The 12924-nt window shown below is 44.4% G+C and overlaps 1 pseudogene; it reads right to left on the reverse strand.

The window, feature by feature from the left end:
- LOC111967078 (transcription factor COE1-A-like) overlaps nt 1-12924 on the reverse strand; it is a 65172-nt pseudogene that overhangs the window by 49895 nt on the left and 2353 nt on the right.

Raw genomic sequence — 12924 nt, forward strand, 5'->3', positions numbered from 1 at the left:
AGAGAGACAGAGAGACAGAGAGACAGAGAGACAGAGACAGAGACAGAGACAGAGAGACAGAGACAGAGAGACAGAGACAGAGACAGAGAGACAGAGAGACAGAGAGACAGAGAGACAGAGACAGAGACTGAGACAGACAGACAGACAGACAGACAGACAGACAGACAGACAGACAGACAGATTGTGGGTGTGTGCTTCTAAGGTCCATCTGTACTACACACTGATACCAATGCCAGTAATACAGTTACAGACTGAAGTTCTTCCATTTCACAGTTTCTTCCGATATAAAAATGACAAATAACTTCTGGCTCTTTCCACCCCCCTGTGGAATAGTAGTCAGATAGAACATAGAGAGCATGGGAGTTAAATGGCACACTATTCACTATGTAGTGCACTACTTYTGACCAGGGCCCTATGGGCTTTATAAAGGGAGCCATTTGGGACACATTTAGAGTCTTTCAGGTTGTTAATATTCTGTTGCTGTATTTTAGTCTTCTCCTGTCCCTGTCCTGTCCTAACAGCATCCTCAGCCTCCTGACTGATTACTGATGGTTCACACCTAATCAGTACTAGACCCAGAAATACTACTCTTAATGTGTCTGTCTGTCTGTCAGAGAGAGAGCATTGGTCTTTGTATGTGTGTACGTGCATGTGTGCGTGTGTGTGCGCACCCAATTTTTAGCAACTACCCGTAATGAGAATAGTATTGACGTAAACACTGACTCGGTGACTGAGTTCATCAGGAAGTGCATAGAGGATGTTGTTCCCACTGTGAGGATTACAACTTATCCAAACTAGAAACCGTGGATAGATGGCAGCAATCACGCAAAACTGAAAGCGCGAACCACAACATTTATCCACGGCAAGGAGATGGCCGCCCACCAAAACTCATAGACCAGGCAAGGAGGGCATTAATCAGAGACGCAACAAAGAGACCAAAGATAACCCTGAAGGAGCTACAAAGCTCCACAGCAGAGTTTGAAGTATCTGTCCATTGGACTACATTAAGCCGTACACTCCACAGAGCTGGGCTTTACGGAAGAGTGGCCAGAAAAAAAGCCATTGCTTAGGGAAAATAATAAGCAAACACGTTTGGTGTTCGCCAAAAGGAGTGTGGGAGACTCCCCAAACATATGGAAGAAGGTACTCTGGTCAGATGAGACTAAAATTGAGCTTTTATGCCATCAAGGAAAACTATATATCTGGCTCAAACACAACACCTCTCATCACCCCGAGAAAACCATCCCCAACAGTGAAGCATGGTGGTGGCAGCATCATGCTGTGGGGATGTTTTTCATCGGCAGGGACTGGGAAACTGCTCAGAATTGAAGGAATGATGGATGGCGCTAAATACAGGGAAATTGTTGAGGGTGACCTGTTTCAGTCTTCCAGAGATTTGAGACTGGGACGGAGGTTCACCATCCAGCAGGACAATGACCCTAAGCATACTGCTGAAGCAACTCTCGAGTGGTTTAAGGGGAAAACATTTAAATGTCTTGGAATGGCCTAGTCAAAGCCCAGACCTCAATCCAATTGAGAATCTGTGGTATGACTTAAAGATTGCTGTACACCTGCGGAACCCATCTTACTTGAAGGAGCTGGAGCAGTTTTGCTTTGAAGAATGGGCAAAAATCGCAGTGGCTAGATGTTCCAAGCTTATAAAGACATACCCCAAGAGACTTGCAGCTGTAATTGCTGCAAGGGGTGGCTCAACAAAGTATTGACTTTAKAGGGGGTGAATAGATATGCATGCTCAAGTTTTCTGTTTTTCTGTCTTATTTCTTGTTGGTTTCACATTAAAATATTTTTTGCATCTTCAAGTGGTAGGCATGTTGTGTAAATCAAATGATACAAACCCCCCCAAAATAAATTTTAATTCCAGGTTGTCAAGCAACAAAATAKGAAAAATGCCAAGGGGGGTCAATACTTTTACAAGGCACTGTATGTGGCAGGGACTCCAGACCACTATGGATTATAAAGGGAAAGCCAGCCACGTTGCGGACACTGAGGTTTCTCTCCCACGTCTTGCTCCCGGACAAGCTAAACACCTTCTCCCCACTTCGATGAAAACACAGAGCCACCAACGCGGGCCATCGCTGCTCACAAGGATTGTGAAGTCTCGTTCTCTATGGCCGACAGAGTAAGACATTTGAGCCTGTTAACCCTCGCTAGGCTGCCAAATCAAATCAAATCAAATKTTATTAGTCACATACACATGGTTAGCAGATGTTAATGCGAGTGTAGCGAAATGCTTGTGCTTCTAGTTCCGACAATGCAGTAATAACCAACAAGTAATCTAACCTAACAAACCTGACGCAGCCGGCACCCAAGCTGCGTCATCAGAGCATGTGCAGTGTTTATGGACATATTAAATCTCTCCCTATCCCAGACTGCTGTCCCCACTTGCTTCAAGATGTCCACCATTGTTCCTGTACCCAAGAATACAAAGTAAATGAACTAAATGACTATCACCCATAGCACTCATTTCTCTCATCATGAAGCACTAAGCCCACGGCCTTGGGTCTGAAACCCGCCCTGTGTAACTGGGTCCTGGACTTCCTGATGGGTCGACCCCAGGTTCGTGAAGGTAGGCAACAACACCTCCACCACACTGATCCTCAACACTGGGGGCCCACAAGGGTGCGTGCTTAGGTCCCTCCTGTACTCCCTGTTCACCCATGACTGCGGGGCCACGCACGCCTCCAACTCAATCATCAGGTTTTCTGACAACACAACAGTGGTAGGTCTGATTACCAACAACGATTAGACAGCCTAGAGGGAGGAAATGAKGGCCCTGGTGGGGTTGTGCCAGGAAAACAACCTCTCCCTCAACATCAACAAAACAAAGGAGCTGATCGTGGACTTCAGGAGACAGCAGAGGGAGCACGCCCCTATCCACATCGACGGGCCGCAGTGGAGAAGGTGGAAAGCTTAAAGTTCTTCGGCATGCATATCACTGACAACCTAAAATGGTCTATGCACACAGACAGTGTGGTGAAGAAGGCGCAACAGCGCCTCTTCAACCTCAGGAGGCTGAAGAAATTCCGCATGGCCCCTCAGTCCCTCACAAAGTTCTACAAATGCACCAATGAGAGCATCCTGTCAGACAGACTGTATCACCTCCTGGTACGGCAATTGCACCGTCCACAACCGCAAGGCACTCCACAGGGTGGCGCGGTCAGCACAACACATCACTGTTTGCCCTCCAGGACATCTACAGCACCCTGTGTCACATGAAGGCCAAGAACATCATCAAGGTTCTCAGCCACCCGAGCTACGGCCTGTTCACCCCGCTACCATCTAGAAGACAGAGACAGTACTGGTGAATCAAAGCTGTGACCGAGAGACTAAAACCAGCTTATATCTCCAGGACATCAGACTGTTAAACAGTCACCGCTAGCCGGCCTGTTACTAGCTGGCTACCACCCGGTACTCTACCCTGCTTTGCACACTCTTGGCATTCACCAAAACAGCTTCATGAGGTAGTCAACTGGAATGCATTTCAATTAACAGGTGTGCCTTGTTAAAAGTTAATTTGTGGAATTTTTCTAATTCTTAATGCATTTGAGCCAATCAGTTGTGTTGTGACAAGGTAGGGGGGTATACAAAAGATAGCCCTATTTGGTAAAAGACCAAGTCCATATTATGGCAAGAACATTTTAAATAAGCAAAGAGAAACGACAGTCCATCATTACTTTAAGACATGAAGGTCAGTCAATATGGAACATTTCTAGAACTTTGAAAGTTCCTTCAAGTGCAGTCGCAAAAACCATCAAGCGCTATGATGAAACTGGCTCTCATGAGGACCGCCACAGGAAAGGAAGACCCAGAGTTACCTCGGCCGCAGAAGACAACTTCATTAGAGTTAATTGCACCTCAGATTGCAGCCCAAATAAATGTTTCACAGAGTTCAAGTAACATCAACTGTTCAGAGGAGACTGCGTGAATCAGGCCTTCATGGTCGAACTGCTGCAAAGAAACCACTACTAAAGGACACCGATAATAAGAAGAGACTTGTTTGGGTCAAGAAACACAAGCAATGGACATTCGACCGGTGGAAATCTGTCCTTTGGTCTGATGAGTCAAAATTTGAGATTTTTGGTTCCAACATCTGTGTCTTTGTGAGATGCAGAGTAAGTGAACAGATGATCTCTGCATGTGTGGATCCCACCATGAAGCATTGATGAGGTGTGATGGTGTGGTGGTGCTTTGCTGGTGACACTGTTGGGGATTTATTTAGAATTCAAGGCACACTTAACTATCATGGCTAACACGTCATTCTGCAACTATACGCCATCCCATCTGGTTTGCGCTTAGTGGGACTAGCATTTGTTTTTCAACAGGACAATGACCCAAAACACACCTCCAGGCTGTGTAAGAGCTATTTGACCAAGAAGGAGAGTGATGGAGTGCTGCATCAGATGACCTGGCCTCCACAATCACCCGACCTCAAACCAATTGATATGGTTTAGGATGAGTTGGAAAAGCAGTGCTCAGCATATGTGGGAATTCCTTCAAGACTGTTGGAAAAGCATTCATGAAGCTGGTTGAGAGAATGACAAGAGTGTGCAAAGCAAAGGGTGGCTACTTTGAAGAATCTTAAATATAAAATATATTTAGATTTGTTTAAAACCTTTTTGGTTACTACATGATTCCAAATGTGTTATTTCATAGTTTTGATGTCTTCACTATTATTCTATAATGTTGTCACGACTTCCGCCTGGTTCGGGCAGCTTTCGGCGGTCGACGTCACCGGCCTTCTAGCCATCGCCGATCCACCTTTCATTTTCCTTTGGTTTTGTCTTGTCTTTACATTTACATTTTAAGTCATTTAGCAGACGCTCTTATCCAGAGCGACTTACAAATTGGAAAGTTCATACATATTCATCCTGGTCCCCCCGTGGGGAATGAACCCACAACCCTGGCGTTGCAAGCGCCATGCTCTACCAACTGAGCCACACGGGACATGTCTTCCCTCACACCTGGTTTCAATTCCATCAATTACATGTTGTGTATTTAACCCTCTGTTCCCCCCATGTCCTTGTGCGGATTTGTTTCTTGTAGTGCTTGTGCACGTTATTCTGGTGGAGACTGGGTTTTGTTTGACCCATTCATTGATTGTTCTGTTTACGGTGGTTTTTATGTTTATTAAACGACACCGTTGTAAATCAGTTTTCGCTCTGCTGCGCCTGACTTCTCTGCCGCCAGTACGCGCCCTGTTACAAATGTAGAAAATAGTAAAAATTAAGAAAAAACCTTGAATGAGTTGGTGTGTCCAACCTTTTGACTGGTACTGTATATGCAGTATATTTATATTCCGGAATATGACATTGCTCGTTCTGGTATTTCGTAACTTATTTCCTTTCATATCTGGGGATTTGTGTATAGTTTTGTAACAGTACCACTGTTAGACCTAGAAACATAAGCATTTCGCTGCACATGCGATAATATCTGCTAAATATGTGTACGCGACCAATAACATTTGGTTCGATTTATATGTGCTCCAGCAGCAGGGTCTTTTAATATCAGCAGTGATAAGCGGTGGCGACTGCATTCTGAAGAGGAAAGGATTGACTTCTGAACGAGTTCATCATCATGCACCTCCAACATGCGTCCCAAATGGCATCCTATTAACTACATAGAGGATTACTTTTAATCAGGACCCATAGGGCTCATGTCAAAAGGATTGCACTATACAGGGAATAGGGTGCCATTTGGGACACAAACCCAATCTACAGCCAGAAGCCTGCCAGCACTTCACAGCTCTTTACAGCCCCTAACAGACCTCACAGGATTACAGCATCTCTGCCTGGAGGAAGGGATTGTAGCTTCTTTGATGAATGGTGATACATGTAAATGGACTTGTAGGAGCGAGAGAGAGGGAAGGAGAGAAAAGCAGGCTGCCCAGAATAAAAACAGCTTTACACGTGAATAGGGATGTGAAAATACACCCAGTTTCCTTTTCTCTACCCACTTTCCTGTTCTGTGTGTGTGTGTACAGTCGTGGCCAAAAGTTTTGAGAATGACACAAATATTAATTTTCACAAAGTCTGCTGCCTCAGTTTGTATGATGGCAATTTGCATATACTCCAGAATGTTATGAAGAGTGACCAGATGAATTGCAATTAATTGCAAAGTCCCTCTTTGCCATAAAAATGAACTGAATCCCCAAAAAACATTTCCACTGCACTTCAGCCCTGCCACAAAAGGACCAGCTGATATCATGTCAGTGATTATCTCGTTAACACAGGTATGAGTGTTGACGAGGACAAGGCTGGAGATCACTCTGTCATGCTGATTGAGTTCGAATAACAGACTGGAAGCTTCAAAAGGAGGGTGGTGCTTGGAATCATTGTTCTTCCTCTGTCATCCATGGTTACCTGCAAGGAAATACGTGCCGTCATTATTGCTTTGCACAAAAAGAGCTTCGCAGGCAAGGATATTGCTGCCAGTAAGATTGCACCTAAATCAACCATTTATCGGATCGTCAAGAACTTCAACGAGAGCGGTTCAAGTGATGTGAAGAAGGCTTCAGGGCGCCCAAGAAAGTCCAGCAAGCGCCAGGACCGTCTCCTAAAGTTGATTCAGCTGTGGGATCGAGGCACCACCAGTACAGAGCTTGCTCAGGAATGGCAGCAGGCAGGTGTGAGTGCATCTGCATGCCCAGTGAGGCGAAGACTTTTGGAGGATGGCCTGGTGTCAAGAAGGGTAGCAAAGAAGCCACTTCTCTCCAGGAAAAACATCAGGGACAGACTGATATTCTGCAGAAGGTACAGGAATTGGACTGCTGAGGACTGGGGTAAAGTCATTTTCTCTGATGAATCCCCTTTCCGATTGTTGTGGGGCATCCGGAAAAAAGCTTGTCCTGAGAAGACAAGATGAGCGCTACCATCAGTCCTGTGTCATGCCAACAGTAAAGCATCCTGAGACAATTAATGTGTGGGTTGCTTCTTTCAGCCAAGGGAGTGGGCTCACTCACAATTTTGCTAAGAACACAGCCATGAATAAAGAATGGTACACACACATCCTCTGAGAGCAACTTCTCCCAACCATCCAGGAACAGTTTGGTGATGAACTGCCTATTCCAGCATGATGGAGCACCTTGCCATAAGGCAAAAGTGATACCTAAGTGGCTCTGGGAACAACATCGATATTTTGGGTCCATGGCCAGGAAAACTCCCAGACCTTATCCCATTGAGAACTTGTGATCAATCCTCAAGAGGCAGGTGGACAAACAAAACCCCACAATTCTGACAAACTCCAGCATTGATTATGCAAGAATGGGCTGCCATCAGTCAGGATGTGGCCCAGAAATTAATTGACAGCAATGCCAGGGCGGATTGCAGAGATCTTGAAAAAGAAGGGTCAACACTGCAAATATTGACTCGTTGCATCAACTTCATGTAATTGTCAATAAAAGCCTTTGACACTTATGAAATGCTTGTAATTATGCTTCAGTATTCCATAGTAACATCTGACAAAAATATCTAAAGACACTGAAGCAGCAAACTTTGTGGAAATTAATATTTGTTGTCATTCTCAAAACTTTTGGCCACGACTGTACAGTGTGTGTGTGTGTGTGTGTGTGTTGTGTGTGTGTGTGTGTGTGTGTTGTGGTGTGTGTGTGTGTGTGGTGTGTTGGTGTGTGTGTGTGGTGTGTGTTGTGTTTATTCCAATAGTAGCAGCAGTATTGTGTGTGATGAATAATTAGGTCTGTGAGCAGGCAGCATGTGGTCCTCTCCCCAACACAAGTGATTAGTGATACCAGCTGTCCCCAGTGTGTGTGTGAATGTGTATGTGTGTTGTGTGTGCATGTCAATGTGCCATTTCCCTTGCCAGCTGCCAGCTGCCAGGCTACACCATGCCAGTCCTATATGATTACCCACTGGCACTAAACACAGACTGGAGCCAACCACCAACCAGGAGGCCAAGATGCCGACCATGGTTATCCATAGTCCCTTCTACCCTTTCTCCCATCTCCTCTCCTCTCCTCTCCTCTCCTCTCCTCTCCTCTCCTCTCCTCTCTCTCCTCTCCTCTCCTCTCCTCTCCTCTCCTCTCCTCTCCTCTCCTCTCTCTCCCCTCTCTCCTCTCCCTCCCCCAGTGTATATTGTTAAATTAAGGTGTATTTACCTGGGAATATGTAGCGTCAGGTGTTGTTAAATTAAGGTGTATTAACCTGGGAATATGTAGCGTCAGGTGTGTTAATATTAAGATGTTATTTACCTGGGAATAATGTTAGCGTCAGGTGTGTTAAATTAAGGTGTATTTACTGGGATATGTAGCGTCAGGTGTGTTAATTAAGGTGTATTTACCTGGGAATATGTAGCGTCAGGTGTGTTAAATTAAGGTGATTACCTGGGTATGTGAGCGTCAGGTGTGTTAAATTAAGGTGTATTTAACCTGGGATATATGTAGCGTCAGGTGTGTAAATTAAGGTGTATTTACCTGGGGAATATGTAGCGTCAGGTGTGTTAAATTAAGGTGTATTTACATGGGAATTGTAGCGTCAGGTGTGTTAAATGAAGGTGTATTTACCTGGGAATATGTAGCGTCAGGTGTGTTAAATTAAGGTGTATTTACCTGATATGTAGCGTCAGGCGTGTTAAATTAAGGTGTATTTACCTGGGAATATTGTAGCGTCAGGTGTGTTAAATTAAGGTGTATTTACCTGGGAATATGTAGCGTCAGGTGTGTTAAATTAAGAATCTATTTACCTGGGAATATGTAGCGTCAGGAGTGTGTTAAATTAGATGTATTTACCTGGGAATATGTAGCGTCAGGGTGTGTTAAATTAAGGATGTATTTACCTGGGATATGTAGCGTCAGGTGTGTTAAATTAAGATGTATTTACCTGGGAATATGTAGCGTCAGGTGTTGTTAAATTAATAGTGTATTTACCTGGGAATATGTAGCGTCAGGTGTGTTAAATTAAGATGTATTTACCTGGGAATAGTTGTAAGCCGTGTCAGGTGTGTTAATTAAGATGTATTTACCTGTGTGAATATGTAGCGTCAGGTGGTGTATAATTAATGGATGTATTACCCGTGGAGATAATTGCTAGCGTCAGGTGATGTTAAGTTTTGAAGTAGAGTAGTATTTTACTGGGAATTATGTACGCAAGTCAAGGCAGCTGTGTAAATTAATGTGTACTTTATCCCTGGGAATTATGTAGCGTCGTGTGATTATGATGCCGTTCGTCGGTGTGTTAAATTAAGACTAGATTATATCCAACCTGGGAAATAGATGTCAAAGCGTCAGAGAGTGTAGGTTAGATGCTTAAGATCTATTTCCTGGAATATGTAGCCGTCAGGATGGTCTAATAATTACAGATGTATTTACCTGGGTTAGAAATATGTGCGCTAGGTGGTGGATCCTTAATTAGTGTACTTTACCTGGGAATATGTCAGCGTCAGGCTGGTGTTAAATTAAGATGTATTGCCCGAGCCTGCGACTGGAATATGTAGCGTGCAGGTGTGTTAGAATTAAAGATGTATTTACCTGGGCATATGTGCTAGCGTCAGGTTGTGTTAAATTAAGTGTATTTAACCTGGGGAATATGTTCGTCGGTTGTGTTAACAATTAAGGTGTATTGTACCTGGGAATATGTAGCGTTTTCAGGGGTTAAATTAAGGTGTATTTTACCTGGAATACTGTGCAGCGTCAGGTGTGTTGTTAAGGTGTATTTACCTGGGAATAGTGTAGCTCAGGGCAGTGTTAAATTAAGGTAGTTTACTTGGGGGAATAATTTGTAGCGTTCAGCGAGACTGTGTTAAGATTACAGGTGTAGTTTACCTGGGAATATGTAGCTGTCAGGTGTGTTAAATTAAGATCTAATTTACCTGGGAGATATGTAGCGTCAGGCTGTGGTTAAATCAAATGTATTGTACCTGGGAATATTGTGAGCGTCAGGTGTTGGTTAAATTAAAAGATGTATTCTACCTGGCGGAATATGTAGCGGTCAAGGTGTGATTGAATTAAGGTGTATTTTACCTGCGATATGTAGCGTTCAGGCGTGTTAAATTAAGTGGGTATTTACCCTGGAGGAATATGTGGACGTCAGGTGTGTTAAATTAAGATGTATTTTCACCTGGAATATGTGTAGCGTCAGGTGTGTTAAATTTAGATCTATTGTACCTGGGGGGAATATGATAGCGTCCAGGTGTGCCTTTACATTAAGATTATTTACCGTGGGAAGTATGTAGCGTCAGGTGTGGTTGAATTAAGCGACTTATTTCCTGCGGAATATGCTAGCGTCTGGGAATACCTGTAAGCGTCAGGGTGGTGTTTAAACTCAAAGATGCTATTTACCTGTGTATATGAAGCGATCCAGGTGTGCCCTTGCAGAACTGTTTAGATTTGTATGACAGCGTGACCTCTACAACCCCGGGGATGTGTCTTGGGGGAGTCTGCACCCGGATGGCGTGGGCTGTGATGAGCTACGGAGGGGGACAGGGGACAAAAGAAGTTTGTAATATTACATATCTATTTCACTTGTCATTACAGACCCCATAACATTTTGGGGCTCCAGAGTTGCGCAACGGTCTAAGGCACTGCACCTCAGTGCTAGAGGTGTCACTACAGACCCTGGTTCGATTCTAGGCTGTATCACAACCGGCCGTGATTGGGAGTCCCATAGGGTGGCGCACAATTGGCCCAGCGTTGTCCGAGTTTGGCCGGTTTATTCATTGTATCTCATTGTAAATAAGAATTTGTTCTTAACTGACATAGTTAAAAAAAGGTTAAATAAAATGTAAATAAAAACAAGTTCTATACAGTGCCTTCGGAAAGTATTCAGACCCCTAGACTTTTTCCACATTTTGTTAGGTTACAGACTTATTATAAAAATGTTTACATCATCAATGTACAACAATACCCCACAATGACAAAGCAAAAAACGATTTTGAGATTTTTTGTGCAAAAAATAAAAACTGAAATATCACATTTACATAAGTATTCAGACCATTTCCTCAGTACTTTGTTGAAGCACCTTTGGCAGCGATTTTAGCCTTGAGTCTTGGGCATGACGCTACAAGCTTGGCACACCTGTATTTGGGGAGTTTCTCCCATTCTTCTCTGCAGATCCTCTCAAGCTCTGTCAGGTTGGATGGGGAGCGTCGATGTACAGCTATTTTCAGGTCTCTCCAGAGATGTTTGATTGAGTTCAAGTCTGGGCTCTGGCTGGGCCACTCAAGGACATTCAGAGACTTGTCCCGAAGTCTTGCCTGTCTGCATAGGGTCGTTGTCCTGTTGGAAAGTGAACCTTTCGCCCCAGTCTGAGGTCCTGAGCGCTCTGGAGCAGGTTTTCATCAAGGATCTCTCTGTTCTTTGCACCGTTCATATTTCACTCAACCCTGACTAGTCTCCCAGTTCCTGCCGCTGAAAGACATCCCCACAGCATGATGCTGCCACCACCATGCTTSACCTTAGGGATGGTGCCAGGTTTCCCACAGACATGACTCTTGGCATTTAGGCCAAAGAGTTCAATCTTGGTTTCATCAGACCAGACAATCTTGTTTCTCATGGTGTGAGAGTCCTTTAGGTGCCTTTTGGCAAACTCCTAGCAGGCTGTCATGTTCCTTTTACTGAGGAGTGTCTTCCGTCTGGCCACTACCAGATTGGTTGCCTGATTGGTTGAGTGCTACAGAGATGGTTGTCCTTCCGGAAGGTTCACCCATCTCCACAGAGGAACTCTGGAGCTCTGTCAGTGACCATCGGGTTCTTGGTCAGCTCCCTGACCAAGGATCTTCTTCCCCGATTGCTCCAGAAAGAGTCTTGGTGGTTCCAAACTTCTAACCCTTACCCTAACCCCCAAAACTCTATTTAACCCTAACCCTAGCTCCTAACCCTAACTCTTAACGTAATTCTAACCTTAACCCGAAACCCCCCAGAAATAGCATTTGACCTCGTGGGTCTAACAAAATGTCCCCAGTTGGTGAAATTTTCGTTCGTTCACTATTTTTTGTTAAACAAATAAACAAACAAACAAACAAACAAACAAACAAACAAGCACGCACACACGCTACTGACCTCACTCCAGACCAGCATGGTACCAAATATGACCTGAAGTCCATCAAAGAAGTTTTCTCCAATGATAATGACTGTAGCCCCGCCTGTAGTCCAGCCCTCACTGGGGCTGATGGCCTTGATACAAGGGGTGGCTGTTGAGGAAGGGGGAGGGAGGAGGGAGGTAGGGGGGAGAGCGATCAGAAATATAGCTTTAACTCCCACAGTACAGTTTCTCCCTTCTGATTGATTCTATGAAGAGAAAAACTAAATTCTCCAATTCATAAGGAGGTCTGCTGTGAGGCGTAATACTGACCCCTGGATCTTATGATTACAGGCTTTACATTACTGGATCAGATTGGAGAAAAGAACAGCAGTGGAATTACAAATAAATAATAAATAAAGGCTTAATCTCCTCTACTTTACAGATCCTCAGCTTGTCAGACATGATGTCATTCTCCAAAGCAGGGTAATCCACTTTACTACAGAATGACTTCTGCTCTTTCCCCATCTCTCTTCTGCCTCTCTCTCCTCGCTTTCTTTACCCTCCTCTCTCTCCGTCATCCTTCCCTTTCCTCTCTCTTCACTCTCCTCTCTCTCCCCTCCCTCCTCTGCCTCTCTCCCTTTTCATCTCTCCTCCTCTTCATCCTGCAAGTATTTTCATCGACCCTGATGGTGTGTGTGTGTGTGAGTCAACCAGATGGTGAAACATGAATCCATGTGATAAGATTAACATTTGGGGTCTTCCTCTCTGCCATCTGTTGTGTTCGTTGCTCATCTAGTACTGCCTATCGCAAGCCCTGATACCGCAATACATATCATTGTGCGCTGATTGCCTAGTACTGCCTCAAACAGGCCCTGATACTTCACAAAACACTTAGAGGTCCTCCTCTCCTCTCCTCTCCTCTCCTCTCCTCTCC

The sequence above is a fragment of the Salvelinus sp. IW2-2015 genome, linkage group LG8, assembly GCF_002910315.2.
Source record: "Salvelinus sp. IW2-2015 linkage group LG8, ASM291031v2, whole genome shotgun sequence".
NCBI lineage: Eukaryota > Metazoa > Chordata > Actinopteri > Salmoniformes > Salmonidae > Salvelinus > Salvelinus sp. IW2-2015.